Raw genomic sequence first — 25834 nt, forward strand, 5'->3', positions numbered from 1 at the left:
ATGTAAAGATACTAGTGAGAGTGGGTCATGTCTTTTTGTGGCTAGTTGTGTTCATGTATCCTGGTGGCTAGTTTTCTGCTTGTTTATCCAATGTAGTGTTTGTACAGTTCTTGCACGGTATTTTGTAAATGATGTTAGTTTTGCTTGGTGTCTGTATAGGGTCTTTCGAGTTCATAGCTGTAGACCAAATATTGAACTACAGAAGCAATCATCCCAACACCCACAAACGAAGCTGCATCAGAACATTATTTCAACGAGCCACCACACACTGCAGCACAGAGGAACTATGCAGAGTAGCCACCAGGATACACGAACACCAACTAGCCACAAAACAAAATCAGAGACAAGCACAAGAATTTCTAGAAGCATGGCATCCCAACTGGAACTCTATCAACAAACACATCGAGGTAGACCCCATCTACCATCCCCTGGGAAAAAGAACAGTAAATGACATCACCATAGGAAATGACATCACCACAAGAAATTACAACACCAACCCAAAGAAGCCCAAAAATATAAATAGAAAGCAGGAATCATGTACAGGGCTTCGCATGAGGCCCACTGAATATGTTAACTAATTGGGTGACGAAACATCTGGAAATGAACCTTCCAGCTCAGTGAGCAAACCTACAACCAGAACCTCAACCTGAGCTATAAATCTTCTCAAAATTCACTATCACAGGTTGATTATTCTGACGGTTTTAACACTGCATTTCTAACTTGTACAGGATTATGTTTACATATATTTGAGGCGCGGGGGAGGGTCCAATAACTGTACAGACCCCCATTTACCTTCAACAGGAAAAACGCAAACAGTGGCCATTCCCCACTATGCCCTGGCAGCAGCTGCCCAAAGCTTTAGTGAGTCCCTCTGCACATACTCCTGCACACCTCTCTCAACTTACAGCCACTCAGGTAATATCCAACCTCCCTGCATTTGCTCCCAAACTGGATGCACTCAAATAATACAGCAACTGCCTGTGCTTTAACCAACACCCTCAGTATACTGCCCATGCCCGTGCATTTACCCACTCCCTCAGTATACTGCACCTGTCCGTGCATGTACCCACTCCCTCAGTATACTGCACCTGCCCGTGCATGTACCCACTCCCTCAGTATACTGCACCTGCCCGTGCATTTACCCACTCCCTCAGTACACTGCACCTGCCCGTGCATGTACCCACTCCCTCAGTATACTGCACCTGCCCGTGCATTTACCCACTCCCTCAGTATACTGCACCTGTCCATGCACTTACCCACTCCCTCAGTATACTGCACCCCTCCAACCTCTCACCCTCACAACGCACAGCCCTCCAATCCCTCTGCTCCAATCCCGACCTCACCATCAAGCCAGCGGATAAAGGGGGCGCAGTGGTAGTCTGGCGCACTGACCTCTTCACCGCTGAAGCCAAACGCCAACTCGAAGACACCTCTTCCTACCGCCCCTTCGGCCATGACCCCACCCCCCATCACCAAACCATCATCTCCCAGACCATACAGAACCTCATCACCTCAGAAGATCTCCCACCCACAGCTTCCAACCTCAAAATCCAGGAACCCCACACTGCCCGATTCTACCTCCTTCCCAAGATCCACAAGCCTGACCACCCTGGCCGACCCATTGTCTCAGCATGCTCCTGCTCCAATGAACTCATCTCTACCTACCTCGACACTGTCCTATCCCCCCTAGTCCAGGAATTCCCCACATACGTTCGAGACACCACCCACGCCCTCCCCCTTCTCCAAGACGTCCGTTTCCCCGGCCCCCAACGCCTCATCTTCACCATGGATATCCAATCCCTCTACACCTCCATCCGCCATGACCAGGGCCTCCAAGCCCTCCGTTTTTTCCTCTCCAGACGTTCCCAACAGTACCCCTCCACCGACACTCTCATTCGTTTGGCCGAGCTGGTCCTCACCCTTAACAATTTCTCCTTCGAATCCTCACACTTCCTCCAGACCAAAGGGATAGCCACGGGCACCTGTATGGGCCCCAGCTATGCCTGTCTCTTTGTTGGCTACGTAGAACAGTCTATCTTCCGTAATTATACCGGCACCACTCCCCACCTCTTCCTCCGCTACATTGATGACCACATTGGGGCCACCTCGTGCTCCCGCGAGGAGGTTGAGCAATTCATCAACTTCACCAACACATTCCACCCTGACCTTAAATTTACCTGGACCATCTCTGACACCTCCCTCCCCATCCTGGACCTCTCCATCTCCATTAATGACGACCGACTTGACACTGACATTTTTTACAAACCCACCGACTCCCGCAGCTACCTGGATTACACCTCTTCCCACCCAACCTCCTGCAAAAATGCCATCCCGTATTCCCAATTTCTCTGCCTCCGCCACATCTGCTCCCAGGAGGAGCAATCCCACCACAGAACACACCAGATGGCATCCTTCTTTAGAGACCGCAATTTCCCTTCCCACGTGGTTAAAGATGCCCACCAACGCATCTCGTCCACATCCCGCATCTCCGCCCTCAGACCCCACCCCTCCAACCGTAACAAGAACAGAACGCCCCTGGTGCTCACCTTCCACCCTCCCAACCTTCGCATAAACCAAATCATCCTCCGACATTTCCGCCACCTCCAAACAGACCCCACCACCAGGGATATATTTCCCTCCCCACCCCTTTCTGCTTCCGCAAAGACCGTTCCCTCCGTGACTACCTGGTCAGGTCCACGCCCCCCCTACAACCCACCCTCCCATCCTGGCATCTTTCCCTGCCACTGCAGGAATTGCAAATCCTGTGCCCACACCTCCTCCCTCACCTCCATCCAAGACCCTAAAGGAGCCTTCCACATCCATCAAAGTTTTACCTGCACATCCACCAATATCATTTATTGTATCCGTTGCTCCCGATGCGGTCTCCTCTACATTGGGGAGACTGGACGCCTCCTAGCAGAGCGCTTTAGGGAACATCTCCGGGACACCCGCACCAATCAACCACACCGCCCTGTGGCCCAACATTTGAACTCCCCCTCCCACTCTGCTGAGGACATGGAGGTGCTGGGCCTCCTTCACCGCTGCTCCCGCACCACCAGACGCCTGGAGGAAGAACGCCTCATCTTCTGCCTCGGAACACGTCAACCCCAGGGCATCAATGTGGACTTCAACAGTTTCCTCATTTCCCCTTCCCCCACCTCACCCCAGTCCCAAACTTCCAGCTCAGCACTGTCCCCATGACTTGTCCTACCCGCCTATCTTCTTTTCCACCTATCCACTCCACCCTCCTCCCTGACCTATCACCTAAATCCCCTCCCCCACTCATCTATCGTACTCTACACTGATTTCTCCCCACGCCCACCCTCTTCTTACTTATCTCTCCACGCTGTGATTTTCCAGCACCATTCTAATCTAGACTCTGATTTCAAGCATCTGCAGTCATTGTTTTTACCTAGTATACTGCAACTGTCGATGCATTTACCCACTCCCTCAGTATACTGCAACTGTCCATGCATTGACCCACTCCCTCAGCATACTGCACCTGTCCATGCATTGACGCACTCCCTCAGTATACCGCACCTGTCCATGCATTTACCCACTCTCTCAGTATACTGCACCTGTCCATGCATTGACCCACTCTCTCAGTATACTGCACCTGTCCATGCATTGACCCACTCCCTCAGTATACTGCACCTGCCCATGCATTTACCCACTCCCTCAGTATACTGCACCTGTCCATGCATTGACCCACTCCCTCAGTATACTGCACCTGCCCATGCATTTACCCACTCCCTCAGTATACTGCACCTGCCCATGCATTTACCCACTCCCTCAGTATACTGCACCTGTCAGTGCATTTACCCACTCCCTCAGTATACTGCACCTGCCCATGCATTTACCCACTCCCTCGGTATACGGCACCTGTCCATGCATTTACCCTCTCCCTTGGTATATTGCACCTGTCCATGCATTTAGCCTATCACTCGGTATACTGCACCTGCCCTTGCATGTACCCACTCCCTACGTATACTGCACCTGCCCGTGCATTTACCCACTCCCTCAGTATACTGCACCTGTCCATGCATTTACCCACTCCCTCGGTATACTGCACCTGCCCGTGCATTTACCCTCTCCCTTGGTATATTGCACCTGCCCGTGCTTTTACCCACTCCCTCGGTATACTGCACCTGCCCGTACATGTACGCACTCCCTCAGTATACAGCACCTGCCCGTGCATTTACCCTCTCCCTCGGTATACTGCACCTGCCCGTGCGTTTACCCACACCCTCGGTATACTGCACCTGCCCGTGCATTTACCCTGTCCCTCGGTATACTGCACCTGCCCGTGAATGTACCCACTCCCTCAGTATACAGCACCTGCCCGTGCATTTACCCTCTCCCTCAGTATACTGCACCTGTTCATGCATTTACCCACTCCCTCAGTATACTGCACCTGCCCGTGCATTTACCCACTCCCTCGGTATACTGCACCTGCCCGTGTATGCACCCACTCCCTCAGTATACTGCACCTGCCCGTGCATTTACCCACTCCCTCAGTATACTGCACCTGTCCATGCATTTACTCACTCCCTCAGTATACTGCACCTGCCCGTGCATTTACCCACTCCCTCAGTATACTGCACCTGCCCATGCATTTACCCACACCCTCAGTATACTGCACCTGTCCATGCATTTATTCACTCCCTCAGTATACTGCACCTGCCCGTGCGTTTACCCACTCCCTCAGTATACTGCACCTGTCCATGCATTTACCCACTCCCTCAGTATACTGCACCTGCCGGTGCATTTACCCACTCCCTCAGTATACTGCACCTGCCCGTGCATTTACCCTCTCCGTCGGTATACTGCACCTGTCCATGCATGTACCCACTCCCTCAGTATACTGCACCTGCCCGTGCATTTACCCTCTCCCTCGGTATACTGCACCTGCCCGTGCATTTACCCTCTCCCTCGGTATACTGCACCTGCCCGTGCATGTACCCACTCCCTCAGTATACTGCACCTGTCCATGCATTTACTCACTCCCTCAGTATACTGCACCTGCCCGTGCATTTACCCACTCCCTCAGTATACTGCACCTGCCCATGCATTTACCCACTCCCTCAGTATACTGCACCTGCCCATGCATTTACCCACTCCCTCAGTATACTGCACCTGCCCATGCATTTACCCACTCCCTCAGTATACTGCACCTGTCCATGCATTTACCCACTCCCTCACTATACTGCACCTGTCCATGCATTTACCCACTCCCTCAGTATACTGCACCTGCCCATGCATTTACCCACTCCCTCAGTATACTGCACCTGCCCGTGCGTTTACCCACTCCCTCAGTATACTGCACCTGCCGGTGCATTTACCCTCTCCGTCGGTATACTGCACCTGTCCATGCATGTACCCACTCCCTCAGTATACTGCACCTGCCCGTGCATTTACCCTCTCCCTCAGTATACTGCACCTGCCCGTGCATGTACCCACTCCCTCAGTATACTGCACCTGTCCATGCATTTACTCACTCCCTCAGTATACTGCACCTGCCCATGCATTTACCCACTCCCTCAGTATACTGCACCTGCCCATGCATTTACCCACTCCCTCAGTATACTGCACCTGCCCATGCATTTACCCACTCCCTCAGTATACTGCACCTGTCCATGCATTTACCCACTCCCTCACTATACTGCACCTGTCCATGCATTTACCCACTCCCTCAGTATACTGCACCTGCCCATGCATTTACCCACTCCCTCAGTATACTGCACCTGCCCATGCATTTACCCACTCCCTCAGTATACTGCACCTGCCCATGCATTTACCCACTCCCTCAGTATACTGCACCTGCCCATGCATTTACCCACTCCCTCAGTATACTGCACCTGCCCATGCATTTACCCACTCCCTCAAGTATACTGCACCTGTCCATGCATTTACCCACTCCCGCAGTATACTGCACCTGTCCATGCATTTACCCACTCCCTCAGTATACTGCACCTGCCCATGCATTTACCCACTCCCTCAGTATACTGCACCTGTCCATGCATTTACCCACTCCCTCAGTATACTGCACCTGTCCATGCATTTACCCACTCCCTCAGTATACTGCACCTGCCCATGCATTTACCCACTCCCTCAGTAGACTGCACCTGTCCGTGCATTTAGCCTATCACTCGGTATACTGCACCTGCCCTTGCATGTACCCACTCCCTCAGTATACTGCACCTGTCCGTGCATTTACCCACTCCCTCAGTATACTGCACCTGTCCATGCATTTACCCACTCCCTCAGTAGACTGCACCTGTCCGTGCATTTAGCCTATCACTCGGTATACTGCACCTGCCCTTGCATGTACCCACTCCCTCAGTATACTGCACCTGCCCGTGCATTTACCCACTCCCTCAGTATACTGCACCTGTCCGTGCATTTACCCTCTCCCTCAGTATACTGCACCTGCCCGTGCATTTACCCACTCCCTCAGTATACTGCACCTGCCCGTGCATTTACCCACTCCCTCAGTATACTGCACCTGCCCGTGGATTTACCCACTCCCTCAGTATACTGCACCTGCCCGTGCATTTACCCACTCCCTCAGTATACTGCACCTGCCCGTGCATTTACCCACTCCCTCAGTATACTGCACCTGCCCGTGGATTTACCCACTCCCTCAGTATACTGCACCTGCCCGTGCATTTACCCACTCCCTCAGTATACTGCACCTGTGCATGCATTTACCCACTCCCTCAGTATACTGCACCTACCCGTGCATTTACCCACTCCCTCAGTATACTGCACCTGCCCGTGCATTTACCCACTCCCTCAGTAGACTGCACCTGCCCGTGCATTTACCCACTCCCTTAGTATACTGCACCTGCCCGTGCATTTACCCACTCCCTCAGTATACTGCACCTGCCCATGCATTTACCCACTCCCTCAGTATACTGCACCTGCCCGTGCATTTACCCACTCCCTCAGTATACTGCACCTGCCCGTGGATTTACCCACTCCCTCAGTATACTGCACCTGCCCGTGCATTTACCCACTCCCTCAGTATACTGCACCTGTCCATGCATTTACCCACTCCCTCAGTATACTGCACCTGCCCGTGCATTTACCCACTCCCTCGGTATACTGCACCTGCCCGTGCATTTACCCACTCCCTCAGTATACTGCACCTGTCCGTGCATTTACCCACTCCCTCGGTATACTGCACCTGCCCGTGCATTTACCCACTCCCTCGGTATACTGCACCTGCCCGTGCATTTACCCTCTCCCTCGGTATACGGCACCTGTCCATGCATTTACCCACTCCCTCGGTATACTGCACCTGCCTGTGCATTTACCCTCTCCCTCGGTGTACTGCACCTGTCCATGCATTTACCCACTCCCTCGGTATACTGCACCTGCCCGTGCATTTACCCACTCCCTTAGTATACTGCACCTGCCCGTGCATTTACCCACTCCCTCAGTATACTGCACCTGTGCATGCATTTACCCACTCCCTCAGTATACTGCACCTGCCCGTGCATTTACCCACTCCCTCAGTATACTGCACCTGTCCATGCATTTACCCACTCCCTCAGTATACTGCACCTGCCCGTGCATTTACCCACTCCCTCAGTATACTGCACCTGTGCATGCATTTACCCACTCCCTCAGTATACTGCACCTGTCCATGCATTTACCCACTCCCTCAGTATACTGCACCTGTCCATGCATTTACCCACTCCCTCAGTATACTGCACCTGCCCGTGCATTTACCCACTCCCTCGGTATACTGCACCTGCCCGTGCATTTACCCACTCCCTCAGTATACTGCACCTGTCCGTGCATTTACCCACTCCCTCGGTATACTGCACCTGCCCGTGCATTTACCCACTCCCTCAGTATACTGCACCTGCCCGTGCATTTACCCACTCCCTCAGTATACTGCACCTGTCCATGCATTTACCCACTCCCTCGGTATACGGCACCTGTCCATGCATTTACCCACTCCCTCGGTATACTGCACCTGCCTGTGCATTTACCCTCTCCCTCGGTGTACTGCACCTGTCCATGCATGTACCCACTCCCTCAGTATACAGCCCCTGCCCATGCATTTACCCTCTCCCTCGGTATAATGCACCTGTCCATGCATTTACCCACTCCCTCGGTATACTGCACCTGCCTGTGCATTTACCCTCTCCCTCGGTGTACTGCACCTGCCCGTGCATGTACCCACTCCCTCAGTATACAGCACCTGCCCGTGCATTTACCCTCTCCCTCGGTATACTGCACCTGCCCGTGCGTTTACCCACTCCCTACGTATACTGCACCTGTCCATGCATTTACCCACTCCCTCGGTATACTGCACCTGCCCGTGCATTTACCCACTCCCTCAGTAGACTGCACCTGCCCGTGCATTTACCCTCTCCCTCAGTATACTGCACTTGTCCATGCATTTACCCACTCCCTCAGTATACAGCACCTGCCCGTGCATTTACCCTCTCCCTCAGTATACTGCACCTGTCCATGCATTTACCCACTCCCTCAGTATACTGCACCTGTCCATGCATTTACCCACTCCCTCAGTATACTGCATCTGTCCATGCATTTAACCACTCCCTCAGTATACAGCACCTGTCCACGCATTTACCCACTCCCTCAGTATACTGCACCGGTCCATGCATTTACCCACTCCCTCAGTATACTGCACCTGTCCACGCATTTACCCACTCCCTCAGAATACTGCACCTGTCCATGCATTTACCCACTCCCTCACAATACTGCACCGGCCCATGGATTTACCCACTCCCTCAGTAGACTGCACCTGTCCGTGCATTTAGCCTATCACTCGGTATACTGCACCTGCCCTTGCATGTACCCACTCCCTACGTATACTGCACCTGTCCATGCATTTACCCACTCCCTCGGTATACTGCACCTGCCCGTGCATTTACCCTCTCCCTTGGTATATAGCACCTGCCCGTGCTTTTACCCACTCCCTCGGTATACTGCACCTGCCCGTGCGTTTACCCACACCCTCGGTATACTGCACCTGCCCGTGCATTTACCCTGTCCCTCGGTATACTGCACCTGCCCGTGAATGTACCCACTCCCTCAGTATACTGCACCTGCCCGTGCATTTACCCACTCCCTCGGTATACTGCACCTGCCCATGCATTTACTCACTCCCTCAGTATACTGCACCTGTCCATGCATTTACCCGCACCCTCAGTATACTGCACCTGTCCATGCATTTATTCACTCCCTCATTATACTGCACCTGCCCGTGCGTTTACCCACTCCCTCAGTATACTGCACCTGCCGGTGCATTTACCCTCTCCGTCGGTATACTGCACCTGTCCATGCATGTACCCACTCCCTCAGTATACTGCACCTGCCCGTGCATTTACCCTCTCCCTCGGTATACTGCACCTGCCCGTGCATGTACCCACTCCCTCAGTATACTGCACCTGTCCATGCATTTATTCACTCTCAGTATACTGCACCTGCCCGTGCATGTACCCACTCCCTCAGTATACTGCACCTGCCCATGCATTTACCCACTCCCTCAGTATACTGCACCTGCCCATGCATTTACCCACTCCCTCAGTATACTGCACCTGCCCATGCATTTACCCACTCCCTCAGTATACTGCACCTGCCCATGCATTTACCCACTCCCTCAGTATACTGCACCTGCCCGTGGATTTAACACTCCCTCAGTATACTGCACCTGTCCATGCATTTACCCACTCCCGCAGTATACTGCACCTGTCCATGCATTTACCCACTCCCTCAGTATACTGCACCTGTCCATGCATTTACCCACTCCCTCAGTATACTGCACCTGCCCGTGCATTTACCCACTCCCTCAGTATACTGCACCTGCCCGTGCATTTACCCTCTCCCTCAGTATACTGCACCTGTCCATGCATTTACCCTCTCCCTCGGTATACTGCACCTGTCCATGCATTTACCCACTCCCTCAGTATACTGCACCTGCCCATGCATTTACCCACTCCCTCGGGTATACTGCACCTGTCCATGCATTTACCCACTCCCTCGGTATACTGCACCTGCCTGTGCATTTACCCTCTCCCTCGGTGTACTGCACCTGTCCATGCATGTACCCACTCCCTCAGTATACAGCCCCTGCCCATGCATTTACCCTCTCCCTCGGTATAATGCACCTGTCCATGCATTTAACCACTCCCTCACTATACTGCATCGGCCCGTGCATTTACCCACTCCCTCGGTATACTGCACCTGCCCGTGCATTTACCCACTACCTCAGTATACTGCACTTGCCCGTGCATGTACCCTCTCCCTCGGTATACTGCACCTGCCCGTGCGTTTACCCACTCCCTCGGTATACTGCACCTGCCCGTGCATGTACCCACTCCCTCAGTATACTGCACCTGCCCGTGCATGTACCCACTCCCTCAGTATACAGCACCTGTCCATGCATTTACCCTCTCCCTCGGTATACTGCACCTGCCCGTGCGTTTACCCACACCCTCGGTATACTGCACCTGCCCGTGAATGTACCCACTCCCTCAGTATACAGCACCTGCCCGTGCATTTACCCTCTCCCTCGGTATACTGCACCTGCCCGTGCATTTACCCACTCCCTCGGTATACTGCACCTGCCCGTGAATGTACCCACTCCCTCAGTATACAGCACCTGCCCGTGCATTTACGCTCTCCCTCGGTATACTGCACCTGCCCGTGCATTTACACACTCCCTCAGTATACTGCACCTGCCCGTGCATTTACCCACTCCCTCGGTATACTGCACCTGCCCGTGCATTTACCCTCTCCCTCAATATACTGCACCTGCCCGTGCATTTACCCACACCCTCGGTATACTGCACCTGCCCGTGCATTTACCCACTCCCTTGGTATCCTGCACCTGCCGGTGCATTTGCCCTCTCCGTCGGTATACTGCACCTGTCCATGCATTTACCCACTCCCTCAGTATACTGCACCTGCCCGTGTTTTTACCCTCTCCCTCGGTATACTGCACATGCCCGTGCATGTACCCACTCCCTCAGTATACTGCACCTGTCCATGCATTTACCCACTCCCTCAGTATACTGCACCTGCCCGTGCATTTACCCACTCCCTCAATATACTGCACCTGTCCATGCATTTACCCACTCCCTCAGTATACTGCACCTGCACATGCATTTGCCCACTCCCTCAGTATACTGCACCTGCCCATGCATTTACCCACTCCCTCAGTATACTGCACCTGTCCAAGCATTTACCCACTCCCTCAGTATACTGCACCTGCCCATGCATTTACCCACTCCGTCAGTATACTGCACCTGCACATGCATTTACCCACTCCCTCACTATACTGCACCTGTCCATGCATTTACCCACTCCCTCAGTATACTGCACCTGCACATGCATTTGCCCAATCCCTCAGTATACTGCACCTGCCCATGCATTTACCCACTCCCTCAGTATACTGCACCTGCCCGTGGATTTAACCACTCCTTCAGTATACTGCACCTGTCCATGCATTTACCCACTCCCTCAGTATACTGCAACTGTCCATGCATGTTCCCACTCCCTCAGTAGACTGCAACTGCCCATGCATTTACCCACTCCCTCAGTATACTGCACCTGTCCATGCATGTACCCACTCCCTCAGTAAACTGCACCTGCCCGTGCATTTACCCACTCCCTCAGTAGACTGCACCTGTCCGTGCATTTAGCCTATCACTCGGTATACTGCACCTGCCCTTGCATGTACCCACTCCCTAAGTATACTGCACCTGTCCGTGCATTTACCCACTCCCTCAGTATACTGCACCTGCCCGTGCATTTACCCACTCCCTCAGTATACTGCACCTGCCTGTGCATTTACCCACTCCCTCAGTATACTGCACCTGCCCATGCATTTACCCACTCCCTCAGTATACAGCACCTGCCCGTGCATTTATCCACTCCCTCGGTATACTGCACCTGCCCATGCATTTACCCACTCCTTCAATATACTGCACCAGTCCATGCATTTACCCACTCCCTCACTATACTGCACCTGTCCATGCATTTACCCACTCCCTCAGTATACTGCACCTGCACATGCATTTACCCACTCCCTCAGTATACTGCACCTGCCCATGCATTTACCCACACCCTCAGTATACTGCACCTGCCCGTGGATTTAACCACTCCCTCAGTATACTGCACATGTCCATGCATTTACCCACTCCCTCAGTATACTGCACCTGTCCATGCATGTATCCACTCCCTCAGTAGACTGCACCTGCCCATGCATTTACCCACTCCCTCAGTATACTGCACCTGTCCATGCATTTACCCACTCCCTCAGTATACTGCACCTGTCCATGCATGTACCCACTCCCTCAGTAGACTGCACCTGTCCGTGCAATTAGCCTATCACTCGGTATACTGCACCTGCCCTTGCATGTACCCACTCCCTAAGTATACTGCACCTGTCCATGCATTTACCCACTCCCTCAGTATACTGCACCTGCCCATGCATTTACCCACTCCCTCAGTATACTGCACCTGTCCATGCATTTACCCACTCCCTCAGTATCCTGCACCTGCCCGTGCATTTACCGACTCCCTCAGTAGACTGCACCTGTCCATGCATTTACCCACTCCCTCAGTATACTGCACCTGCCCGTGCATTTACCCACTCCCTCAGTATACTGCACCTGTCCATGCATTTACCCACGCCCTCAGTATACTGCAGCTGCACATGCATTTACCCACTCCCTCAGTATACTGCACCTGCCCGTGCATTTACCCACTCCCTCAGTATACTGCACCTGTCCATGCATTTACCCACTCCCTCAGTATACTGCACCTGTCCACGCATTTACCCACTCCCTCAGTATACTGCACCTGTCCATGCATTTACCCACTCCCTCAGAATACTGCACCTGCCCGTGGTTTTACCCACTCCATCAGTATACTGCACCTGTCCATGCATTTACCCACTCCCTCAGTATACTGCACCTGTCCACGCATTTACCCACTCCCTCAGTATACTGCACCTGTCCATGCATTTACCCACTCCCTCAGAATACTGCACCTGCCCGTGGTTTTACCCACTCCATCAGTATACTGCACCTGTCCATGCATTTACCCACTCCCTCAGTATACTGCACCTGCCCATGAATTTACCCACTCCCTCAGTAGACTGCACCTGTCCGTGCATTTAGCCTATCACTCGGTATACTGCACCTGCCCTTGCATGTACCCACTCCCTAAGTATACTGCACCTGTCCATGCATTTACCCACTCCCTCGGTATACTGCACCTGCCCGTGCATTTACCCTCTCCCTCGGTATATTGCACCTGCCCGTGCTTTTACCCACTCCCTCGGTATACTGCACCTGCCCGTGCATGTACGCACTCCCTCAGTATACAGCACCTGCCCGTGCATTTACCCACTCCCTCGGTATACTGCACCTGCCCGTGCATTTACCCTCTCCCTCGGTATACTGCACCTGCCCGTGCGTTTACCCACACCCTCGGTATACTGCACCTGCCCGTGCATTTACCCAGTCCCTCGGTATACTGCACCTGCCCGTGAATGTACCCACACCCTCAGTATACAGCACCTGCCCGTGCATTTACCCTCTCCCTCAGTATACTGCACCTGTCCATGCATTTACCCACTCCCTCAGTATACTGCACCTGCCCGTGCATTTACCCACTCCCTCGGTATACTGCACCTGCCCGTGCATGTACCCACTCCCTGAGTATACTGCACCTGCCCGTGCATTTACCCACTCCCTCAGTATACTGCACCTGTCCATGCATTTACCCACACCCTCAGTATACTGCACCTGCCCATGCATGTACCCACTCCCTCAGTATACTGCACCTGTCCATGCATTTATTCACTCCCTCAGTACACTGCACCTGTCCATGCATTTACCCACTCCCTCAGTATACTGCACCTGCCCGTGCATGTCCCCACTCCCTCAGTATACTGCACCTGCCCGTGCATTTACCCACTCCCTCATTATACTGCACCTGCCCGTGCGTTTACCCACTCCCTCAGTATACTGCACCTGCCGGTGCATTTACCCTCTCCGTCGGTATACTGCACCTGTCCACGCATTTACCCACTCCCTCAGTATACTGCACCTGTCCATGCATTTATTCACTCCCTCAGTATACTGCACCTGTCCATGCATTTATTCACTCCCTCAGTATACTGCACCTGCCCATGCATTTACCCACTCCCTCATTATACTGCACCTGCCCGTGCGTTTACCCACTCCCTCAGTATACTGCACCTGCCGGTGCATTTACCCTCTCCGTCGGTATACTGCACCTGTCCATGCATTTACCCACTCCCTCATTATACTGCACCTGCCCGTGCGTTTACCCACTCCCTCAGTATACTGCACCTGCCGGTGCATTTACCCTCTCCGTCGGTATACTGCACCTGTCCATGCATGTACCCACTCCCTCAGTATACTGCATCTGCCCGTGCATTTACCCTCTCCCTCGGTATACTGCACCTGCCCGTGCATGTACCCACTCTCTCAGTATACTGCACCTGTCCATGCATTTACTCACTCCCTCAGTATACTGCACCTGCCCGTGCATTTACCCACTCCCTCAGTATACTGCACCTGTCCATGCATTTACCCACACCCTCAGTATACTGCACCTGCCCGTGCATTTACCCACTCCCTCAGTATACTGCACCTGCCCATGCATTTACCCACTCCCTCAGTATACAGCACCTGTCCGTGCATTTACCCACTCCCTCAGTATACTGCACCTGTCCATGCATTTACCCACTCCCTCAGTATACTGCATCTGTCCATGCATTTACCCACTCCCTCAGTATACTGCACCTGTCCACGCATTTACCCACTCCCTCAGTATACTGCACCTGTCCATGCATTTACCCACTCCCTCAGTATACTGCACCTGTCCACGCATTTACCCACTCCCTCAGTATACTGCACCTGTCCATGCATTTACCCACTCCCTCAGAATACTGCACCTGCCCGTGGATTTACCCACTCCATCAGTATACTGCACCTGTCCATGCATTTACCCACTCCCTCAGGAGACTGCACCTGTCCGTGCATTTAGCCTATCACTCGGTATACTGCACCTGCCCGTGAATGTACCCACTCCCTAAGTATACTGCACCTGTCCATGCATTTACCCACTCCCTCAGTATATTGCACCTGCCCGTGCATTTACCCACTCCCTCAGTATACTGCACCTGCCCGTGCATTTACCCACTCCCTCGGTATACTGCACCTGCCCTTGCATGTACCCACTCCCTCAGTATACTGCACCTGCCCGTGCATTTACCCTCTCCCTCAGTATACTGCACCTGTCCATGCATTTACCCACTCCCTCAGTATACTGCACCTGCCCATGCATTTACCCACTCCCTCGGTATACTGCACCTGCCCGTGCATGTACCCACTCCCTCAGTATACTGCACCTGCCCGTGCATTTACCCACTCGCTCAGTATACTGCACCTGTCCATGCATTTACTCACTCCCTCGGTATACTGCACCTGCCCGTGCATGTAACCACTCCCTCAGTATACTGCACCTGCCCGTGCATTTACCCACTCCCTCGGTATACTGCACCTGCCCGTGCATGTACCCACTCCCTCAGTATACTGCACCTGCCCGTGCATTTACCCACTCCCTCAGTATACTGCACCTGCCCATGCATTTACTCACTCCCTCAGTATACTGCACCTGCCCATGCATTTTCCCACTCCCTCAGTATACTGCACCTGCTCATGCATTTACCCACACCCTCAGTATACTGCACCTGCCCATGCATGTACCCACTCCCTCAGTATACTGCAACTGTCCATGCATTAACCCACTCCCTCATTATACTGCACCTGCCCGTGCGTTTACCCACTCCCTCAGTATACTGCACCTGCCGGTGCATTTACCCTCTCCGTCGGTATACTGCACCTGTCCATGCATGTACCCACTCCCTCAGTATACTGCACCTGCCCGTGCATTTACCCTCTCCCTCGGTATACTGCACCTGCCCGTGCATGTAACCACTCCCTCAGTATACTGCACCTGCCCGTGCATTTACCCACTCCCTCAGTATACTGCACCTGCCCGTGCATTTACCCACTCCCTCAGTATACTGCACCTGTCCATGCATTTACTCACTCCCTCAGTATACTGCACCTGCCCGTGCATTTACCCACTCCCTCAGTATACTGCACCTGCCCATGCATTTACCCACTCCCTCAGTATACTGCACCTGTCCATGCATTTATTCACTCCCTCAGTACACTGCACCTGTCCATGCATTTACCCACTCCCTCTGTATACTGCACCTGTCCATGCATTTATTCACTCCCTCAGTATACTGCACCTGCCCATGCATTTACCCACTCCCTCAGTATACTGCACCTGTCCATGCATTTATTCACTCCCTCAGTATACTGCACCTGCCCATGCATTTACCCACTCCCTCAGTATACTGCACCTGTCCGTGCGTTTACCCACTCCCTCAGTATACTGCACCTGCCGGTGCATTTACCCTCTCCGTCGGTATACTGCACCTGTCCATGCATGTACCCACTCCCTCAGTATACTGCATCTGCCCGTGCATTTACCCTCTCCCTCGGTATACTGCACCTGCCCGTGCATGTACCCACTCTCTCAGTACACTGCACCTGTCCATGCATTTACCCACTCCCTCAGTATACTGCACCTGTCCATGCATTTACCCACTCCCTCAGTATACTGCACCTGTCCATGCATTTACCCACACCCTCAGTATACTGCACCTGCCCATGCATTTACCCACTCCCTCAGTATACAGCACCTGCCCATGCATTTACCCACTCCCTCACTATACTGCACCTGTCCATGCATTTACCCACTCCCTCACTATAGTGCACCTGTCCATGCATTTACCCACTCCCTCAGTATACTGCATCTGTCCATGCATTTACCCTCTCCCTCAGTATACTGCACCTGTCCACGCATTTACCCACTCCCTCAGTATACTGCACCTGTCCATGCATTTACCCACTCCCTCAGAATACTGCACCTGCCCGTGGATTTACCCACTCCCTCAGTATACTGCACCTGTCCATGCATTTACCCACTCCCTCAGTATACTGCACCTGCCCATGCATTTACCCACTCCCTCAGTAGACTGCACCTGCCCGTGCGTTTACCCACTCCCTCAGTATACTGCACCTGTCCATGCATTTACCCACTCCCTCAGTATACTGCACTTGTCCATGCATTTACCCACTCCCTCAGTAGACTGCACCTGCCCGTGCGTTTACCCACTCCCTCAGTATACTGCACCTGTCCATGCATTTACCCACACCCTCAGTATACTGCACCTGCCCATGCATTTACCCACTCCCTCAGTAGACTGCACCTGCCCGTGCATTTACCCACTCCCTCAGTATACTGCACCTGCCCATGCATTTACCCACTCCCTCAGTATACTGCACCTGTCCGTGCATTTACCCACTCCCTCAGTAGACTGCACCTGTCCGTGCATTTAGCCTATCACTCGGTTTACTGCACCTGCCCTTGCATGTACCCACTCCCTACGCATACTGCACCTGTCCACGCATTTACCCACTCCCTCAGTATACTGCACCTGTCCATGCATTTACCCACTCCCTCAGAATACTGCACCTGCCCGTGGATTTACCCACTCCCTCAGTATATTGCACCTGTCCATGCATTTACCCACTCCCTCAGTATACTGCACCTGCCCGTGGATTTACCCACTCCCTCAGTATACTGCACCTGCCCGTGGATTTACCCACTCCCTCAGTATATTGCACCTGTCCATGCATTTACCCACTCCCTCAGAATACTGCACCTGCCCGTGGATTTACCCACTCCCTCAGTATATTGCACCTGTCCATGCATTTACCCACTCCCTCAGTATACTGCACCTGCCCGTGCATTTACCCTCTCCCTCGGTATATTGCACCTGCCCGTGCTTTTACCCACTCCCTCGGTACACTGCACCTGCCCGTGCATGTACGCACTCCCTCAGTATACAACACCTGCCCATGCATTTACCCTCTCCCTCAGTATACTGCACCTGCCCGTGCTTTTACCCACTCCCTCGGTACACTGCACCTGCCCGTGAATGTACCCACTCCCTCAGTATACATCACCTGCCCGTGCATTTACCCACTCCCTCAGTATACTGCACCTGTCCATGCATTTACCCACTCCCTCAGTATACTGCACCTGCCCGTGCATTTACCCACTCCCTCGGTATACTGCACCTGCCCGTGCATGTACCCACTCCCTCAGTATACTGCACCTGCCCATGCATTTACTCACTCCCTCAGTATACTGCACCTGCCCAGGCATTTACCCACACCCTCAGTATACTGCACCTGTCCATGCATTTACCCACTCCCTCAGTATACTGCACCTGCCCGTGCATTTACCCACTCCCTCGGTATACTGCACCTGCCCGTGCATTTACCCACTCCCTCAGTATACTGCACCTGTCCATGCATTTACCCACACCCTCAGTATACTGCACCTGCCCATGCATTTACCCACTCCCTCAGTATACTGCACCTGCCCGTGCATTTACCCACTCCCTCAGTATACTGCACCTGTCCATGCATTTACCCACTCCCTCACTATACTGCACCTGTCCATGCATTTACCCACTCCCTCGGTATACTGCACCTGTCCATGCATTTACCCACTCCCTCACTATACTGCACCTGTCCATGCATTTACCCACTCCCTCAGTATACTGCACCTGCCCATGCATTTACCCAATCCCTCAGTATACTGCACCTGCCCGTGGATTTAACCACTCCCTCAGTATACTGTACCTGTCCATGCATTTACCCACTCCCTCAGTATACTGCACCTGCCCATGCATTTGCCCACTCCCTCAGTAGACTGCACCTGTCCGTGCATTTACCCACTCCCTCAGTAGACTGCACCTGTCCGTGCATTTAGCCTATCACTCGGTATACTGCACCTGCCCTTGCATGTGCCCACTCCCTAAGTATACTGCACCTGTCCATGCATTTACCCACTCCCTCAGTAGACTGCACCTGTCCGTGCATTTAGCCTATCACTCGGTATACTGCACCTGCCCTTGCATGTACCCATTCCCTACGTATACTGCACCTGTCCATGCATTTACCCACACCCTCAGTATACTGCACCTGCCCGTGCATTTACCCACTCCCTTAGTATACTGCACCTGCCCTTGCATGTACCCACTCCCTAAGTATACTGCACCTGTCCATGCATTTACCCACTCCCTCAGTAGACTGCACCTGCCCGTGCATTTACCCACTCCCTCATTATACTGCACCTGTCCATGCATTTACCCACTCCCTCAGTATACTGCACCTGCCCGTGCATTTACCCACTCCCTTAGTATACTGCACCTGTCCATGCATTTACCCACTCCCTCGGTATACTGCACCTGCCCGTGCATTTACCCTCTCCCTCGGTATATTGCACCTGCCCGTGCTTTTACCCACTCCCTCGGTACACTGCACCTGCCCGTGCATGTACGCACTCCCTCAGTATACAGCACCTGCCCGTGCATTTACCCTCTCCCTCGGTATACTGCACCTGCCCATGCGTTTACCCACAACCTCGGTATACTGCACCTGCCCGTGCATTTACCCAGTCCCTCGGTATACTGCACCTGCCCGTGCATGTACCCACTCCCTCAGTATACTGCACCTGCCCGTGCATTTACCCACTCCCTCAGTATACTGCACCTGTCCATGCATTTACTCACTCCCTCAGTATACTGCACCTGCCCATGCATTTACCCACTCCCTCAGTATACTGCACCTGTCCATGCATTTATTCACTCCCTCAGTACACTGCACCTGTCCATGCATTTATTCACTCCCTCAGTATACAGCACCTGCCCGTGCGTTTACCCACTCCACCAGTATACTGCACCTGTCGGTGCATTTACCCTCTCCGTCGGTATACTGCACCAGTCCATGCATGTACCCACTCCCTCAGTATACTGCACCTGCCCGTGCATTTACCCTCTCCCTCGGTATACTGCACCTGCCCATGCATTTACCCACTCCCTCAGTATACTGCACCTGTCCATGCATTTAGTCACTCTCTCAGTACACTGCACCTGTCCATGCATTTACCCACTCCCTCAGTATACTGCACCTGCCCGTGCGTTTACCGACACCCTCGATATACTGCACCTGCCCGTGCATTTACCCAGTCCCTCGGTATACTGCACCTGCCCGTGAATGTACCCACTCCCTCAGTATACTGCACCTGCCCGTGCATTTACCCACACCCTCAGTATACTGCACCTGCCCGTGCATTTACCCACTCCCTCGGTATACTGCACCTGCCCGTGCATGTACCCACTCCCTCAGTATACTGCACCTGCCCGTGCATTTACCCACTCCCTCAGTATACTGCACCTGTCCATGCATTTACTCACTCCGTCAGTATTCTGCACCTGCCCGTGCATTTACCCACTCCGTCAGTATACTGCACCTGTCCATGCATTTACCCACTCCCTCAGTATACAGCACCTGTCCATGCATTTACCCACTCCCTCAGTATACTGCACCTGCCCATGCATTTACCCACTCCCTCAGTATACTGCACCTGCCCATGCATTTACCCACTCCGTCAGTATACTGCACCTGCCCATGCATTTACCCACTCCCTCAGTATACTGCACCTGTCCATGCATTTATTCACTCCCTCAGTACACTGCACCTGTCCATGCATTTACCCACTCCCTCATTATACTGCACCTGCCCGTGCGTTTACCCACTCCCTCAGTATACTGCACCTGCCGGTGCGTTTACCAACTCCCTCGGTATACTGCACCTGTCCATGCATTTACCCACTCCCTCGGTATACTGCACCTGTCCATGCATTTACCCACTCCCTCACTATACTGCACCTGTCCATGCATTTACCCACTCCCTCAGTATACTGCACCTGTCCATGCATTTACCCACTCCCTCACTATACTGCACCTGTCCATGCATTTACCCACTCCCTCAGTATACTGCACCTGCCGGTGCATTTACCCTCTCCCTCGGTATACTGCACCTGCCCGTGCGTTTACCCACACCCTCGGTATACTGCACCTGCCCGTGCGTTTACCCACACCCTCGGTATACTGCACCTGCCCGTGAATGTACCCACTCCCTCAGTATACAGCACCTGTCCATGCATTTACCCACTCCCTCAGTATACTGCACCTGTCCATGCATTTACCCACTCCCTCAGTATACTGCACCTGCCCGTGCATTTACCCACTCCCTCGGTATACTGCACCTGCCCGTGCATGTACCCACTCCCTCAGTATACTGCACCTGCCCGTGCATTTACCCACTCCCTCAGTATACTGCACCTGTCCATGCATTTACTCACTCCCTCAGTATACTGCACCTGCCCGTGCATTTACCCACTCCCTCAGTATACTGCACCTGCCCATGCATTTACCCACACCATCAGTATACTGCACCTGCCCATGCATTTACCCACTCCCTCAGTATACTGCACCTGTCCATGCATTTATTCACTCCCTCAGTACACTGCACCTGTCCATGCATTTACCCACTCCCTCACTATACTGCACCTGTCCATGCATTTACCCACTCCACCAGTATACTGCACCTGCCGGTGCATTTACCCTCTCCGTCGGTATACTGCACCTGTCCATGCATGTACCCACTCCCTCAGTATACTGCACATGCCCGTGCATTTACCCTCTCCCTCGGGATACTGCACCTGCCCGTGCATGTACCCACTCCCTCAGTATACTGCACCTGTCCATGCATTTACTCACTCCCTCAGTATTCTGCACCTGCCCGTGCATTTACCCACTCCGTCAGTATACTGCACCTGCCCATGCATTTACCCACTCCGTCAGTATACTGCACCTGCCCATGCATTTACCCACTCCCTCAGTATACTGCACCTGTCCATGCATTTATTCACTCCCTCAGTACACTGCACCTGTCCATGCATTTACCCACTCCCTCAGTATACTGCACCTGCCGGTGCATTTACCCTCTCCGTCGGTATACTGCACCTGTCCATGCATTTACCCACTCCCTCAGTATACTGCACCTGCCCGTGCATTTACCCACTCCCTCAGTAGACTGCACCTGTCCGTGCATTTAGCCTATCACTCGGTATACTGCACCTGCCCTTGCATGTACCCACTCCCTAAGTATACTGCACCTGTCCATGCATTTACCCACTCCCTCAGTATACTGCACCTGCCCGTGCAATTACCCACTCCCTCAGTATACTGCACCTGCCCTTGCATGTACCCACTCCCTAAGTATACTGCACCTGTCCATGCATTTACCCACTCCCTCAGTATATTGCACCTGCCCGTGCATTTACCCACTCCCTTAGTATACTGCACCTGTCCATGCATTTACCCACTCCCTCGGTATACTGCACCTGCCCGTGCATTTACCCTCTCCCTCGGTATATTGCACCTGCCCGTGCTTTTACCCACTCCCTCGGTATACTGCACCTGTCCATGCATTTACCCACTCCCTCAGTATACTGCACCTGTCCATGCATTTACCCACTCCCTCGGTATACTGCACCTGCCCGTGCATTTACCCTCTCCCTCGGTATATTGCACCTGCCCGTGCTTTTACCCACACCCTCGGTATACTGCACCTGTCCATGCATTTACCCACTCCCTCAGTATACTGCACCTGCCGGTGCATTTACCCTCTCCGTCGGTATACTGCACCTGTCCATGCATTTACCCACTCCCTCAGTATACTGCACCTGTCCATGCATTCACCCACTCCCTCAGTATACTGCACCTGCCGGTGCATTTACCCACTCCCTCGGTATACTGCACCTGTCCATGCATGTACCCACTCCCTCAGTATACTGCACCTGCCCTTGCATGTACCCACTCCCTAAGTATACTGCACCTGTCCATGCATTTACCCACTCCCTCAGTATACTGCACCTGCCCGTGCATTTACCCACTCCCTCAGTATACTGCACCTGCCCGTGCATTTACCCACTCCCTCAGTAGACTGCACCTGTCCGTGCATTTAGCCGATCACTCGGTATACTGCACCTGCCCTTGCATGTACCCACTCCCTACGTATACTGCACCTGTCCATGCATTTACCCACTCCCTCAGTATATTGCACCTGCCCGTGCATTTACCCACTCCCTCGGTATACTGCACCTGCCCGTGCATTTACCCACTCCCTCGGTATACTGCACCTGCCCGTGCATGTACGCACTCCCTCAGTATACAGCACCTGCCCGTGCATTTACCCTCTCCCTCGGTATACTGCACCTGCCCGTGCGTTTTCCCACACCCTCGGTATACTGCACCTGCCCGTGCGTTTTCCCACTCCCTCGGTATACTGCACCTGCCCGTGCATTTACCCAGTCCCTCGGTATACTGCACCTGCCCGTGAATGTACCCACTCCCTCAGTATACAGCACCTGCCCGTGCATTTACCCTCTCCCTCAGTATACTGCACCTGCCCATGCATTTACCCACTCCCTCGGTATACTGCACCTGCCCGTGCATGTACCCACTCCCTCAGTATACTGCACCTGCCCGTGCATTTACCCACTCCCTCAGTTTCCTGCACCTGTCCATGCATTTACCCACTCCCTCATTATACTGCACCTGCCCATGCATTTACCCACTCCCTCGGTATACTGCACCTGCCCGTGCATGTACCCACTCCCTCAGTATACTGCACCTGCCCGTGAATTTACCCACTCCCTCAGTTTCCTGCACCTGTCCATGCATTTACTCACTCCCTCAGTATACTGCACCTGCCCGTGCATTTACCCACTCCCTCAGTATACTGCAACTGCCCATGCATTTACCCACACCCTCAGTATACTGCAACTGCCCATGCATTTACCCACACCCTCAGTATACTGCACCTGTCCATGCATTTACTCACTCCCTCATTATACTGCACCTGCCCGTGCATTTACCCTCTCCGTCGGTATACTGCACCTGTCCATGCATGTACCCACTCCCTCAGTATACTGCACCTGCCCGTGCATTTACCATCTCCCTCGGTATACTGCACCTGCCCGCGCATGTACCCACTCCCTCAGTATACTGCACCTGTCCATGCATTTACTCACTCCCTCAGTATACTGCACCTGCCCGTGCATGTACCCACTCCCTCAGTATACTGCACCTGTCCATGCATTTACTCACTCCCTCAGTATACTGCACCTGCCCGTGCATTTACCCACTCCCTCAGTATACTGCACCTGTCCATGCATTTACCCACTCCCTCAGTATACTGCACCTGTCCATGCATTTACCCACTCCCTCACTATACTGCACCTGTCCATGCATTTACCCACTCCCTCATTATACTGCACCTGTCCATGCATTTACCCTCTCCCTCAGTATACTGCACCTGCCGGTGCATTTACCCTCTCCGTCGGTATACTGCACCTGTCCATGCATGTACCCACTCCCTCAGTATACTGCACCTGCCCGTGCATTTACCCACTCCATCGGTATACTGCACCTGCCCGTGCATGTACCCACTCCCTCAGTATACTGCACCTGCCCGTGCATTTACCCACTCCCTCAGTATACTGCACCTGTCCATGCATTTACTCACTCCCTCAGTATACTGCACCTGCCCGTGCATTTACCCACACCCTCAGTATACTGCACCTGCCCATGCATTTACCCACTCCCTCAGTATACTGCACCTGTCCATGCATTTATTCACTCCCTCAGTACACTGCACCTGCCCATGCATTTACCCACTCCCTCAGTATACTGCACCTGTCCATGCATTTATTCACTCCCTCAGTACACTGCACCTGCCCGTGCATTTACCCACTCCCTCATTATACTGCACCTGCCCGTGCATGTACCCACTCCCTCAGTATACTGCACCTGCCCGTGCATTTACCCACTCCCTCAGTATACTGCACCTGTCCATGCATTTACTCACTCCCTCAGTATACTGCACCTGCCCGTGCATTTACCCACACCCTCAGTATACTGCACCTGCCCATGCATTTACCCACTCCCTCAGTATACTGCACCTGCCCATGCATTTACCCACACCCTCAGTATACTGCACCTGCCCATGCATTTACCCACTCCCTCAGTATACTGCACCTGTCCATGCATTTATTCACTCCCTCAGTACACTGCACCTGTCCATGCATTTACCCACTCCCTCACTATACTGCACCTGTCCATGCATTTACCCACTCCCTCATTATACTGCACCTGCCCGTGCGTTTACCCACTCCCTCAGTATACTGCACCTGTCCATGCATTTATTCACTCCCTCAGTATACTGCACCTGCCCGTGGATTTACCCACTCCCTCAGTATACTGCACCTGCCCGTGCATTTACCCTCTCCCTCGGTAGACTGCACCTGCCCGTGCATGTACCCACTCCCTCAGTATACTGCACCTGCCCGTGCATGTACCCACTCCCTCAGTATACTGCACCTGTCCATGCATGTACCCGCGCCCTCAGTATACTGCACCTGCCCGTGCATTTACCCTCTCCGTCGGTATACTGCACCTGTCCATGCATGTACCCGCGCCCTCAGTATACTGCACCTGCCCGTGCATTTACCCTCTCCCTCGGTAGACTGCACCTGCCCGTGCATGTACCCACTCCCTCAGTATACTGCACCTGCCCGTGCATGTACCCACTCCCTCAGTATACTGCACCTGTCCATGCATTTACTCACTCCCTCAGTATACTGCACCTGCCCATGCATTTACCCACTCCCTCAGTATACTGCACCTGTCCATGCATTTATTCACTCCCTCAGTATACTGCACCTGCCCATGCATTTACCCACTCCCTCA

The 25834-nt window shown here is 53.2% G+C and overlaps 1 protein-coding gene across 4 annotated transcripts in view; it reads right to left on the reverse strand.

The window, feature by feature from the left end:
- The window catches only part of slc5a5 (solute carrier family 5 member 5), a 97464-nt gene that overhangs the window by 20848 nt on the left and 50782 nt on the right, over positions 1-25834 (reverse strand). The gene's annotated exons all lie outside the window — the stretch shown is intronic.

Source organism: Chiloscyllium plagiosum, unplaced genomic scaffold (assembly GCF_037043375.1).
Source record: "Chiloscyllium plagiosum isolate Xiang-an unplaced genomic scaffold, Cpla_swu_hap1 HiC_scaffold_28, whole genome shotgun sequence".
NCBI classification, from domain to species: domain Eukaryota; kingdom Metazoa; phylum Chordata; class Chondrichthyes; order Orectolobiformes; family Hemiscylliidae; genus Chiloscyllium; species Chiloscyllium plagiosum.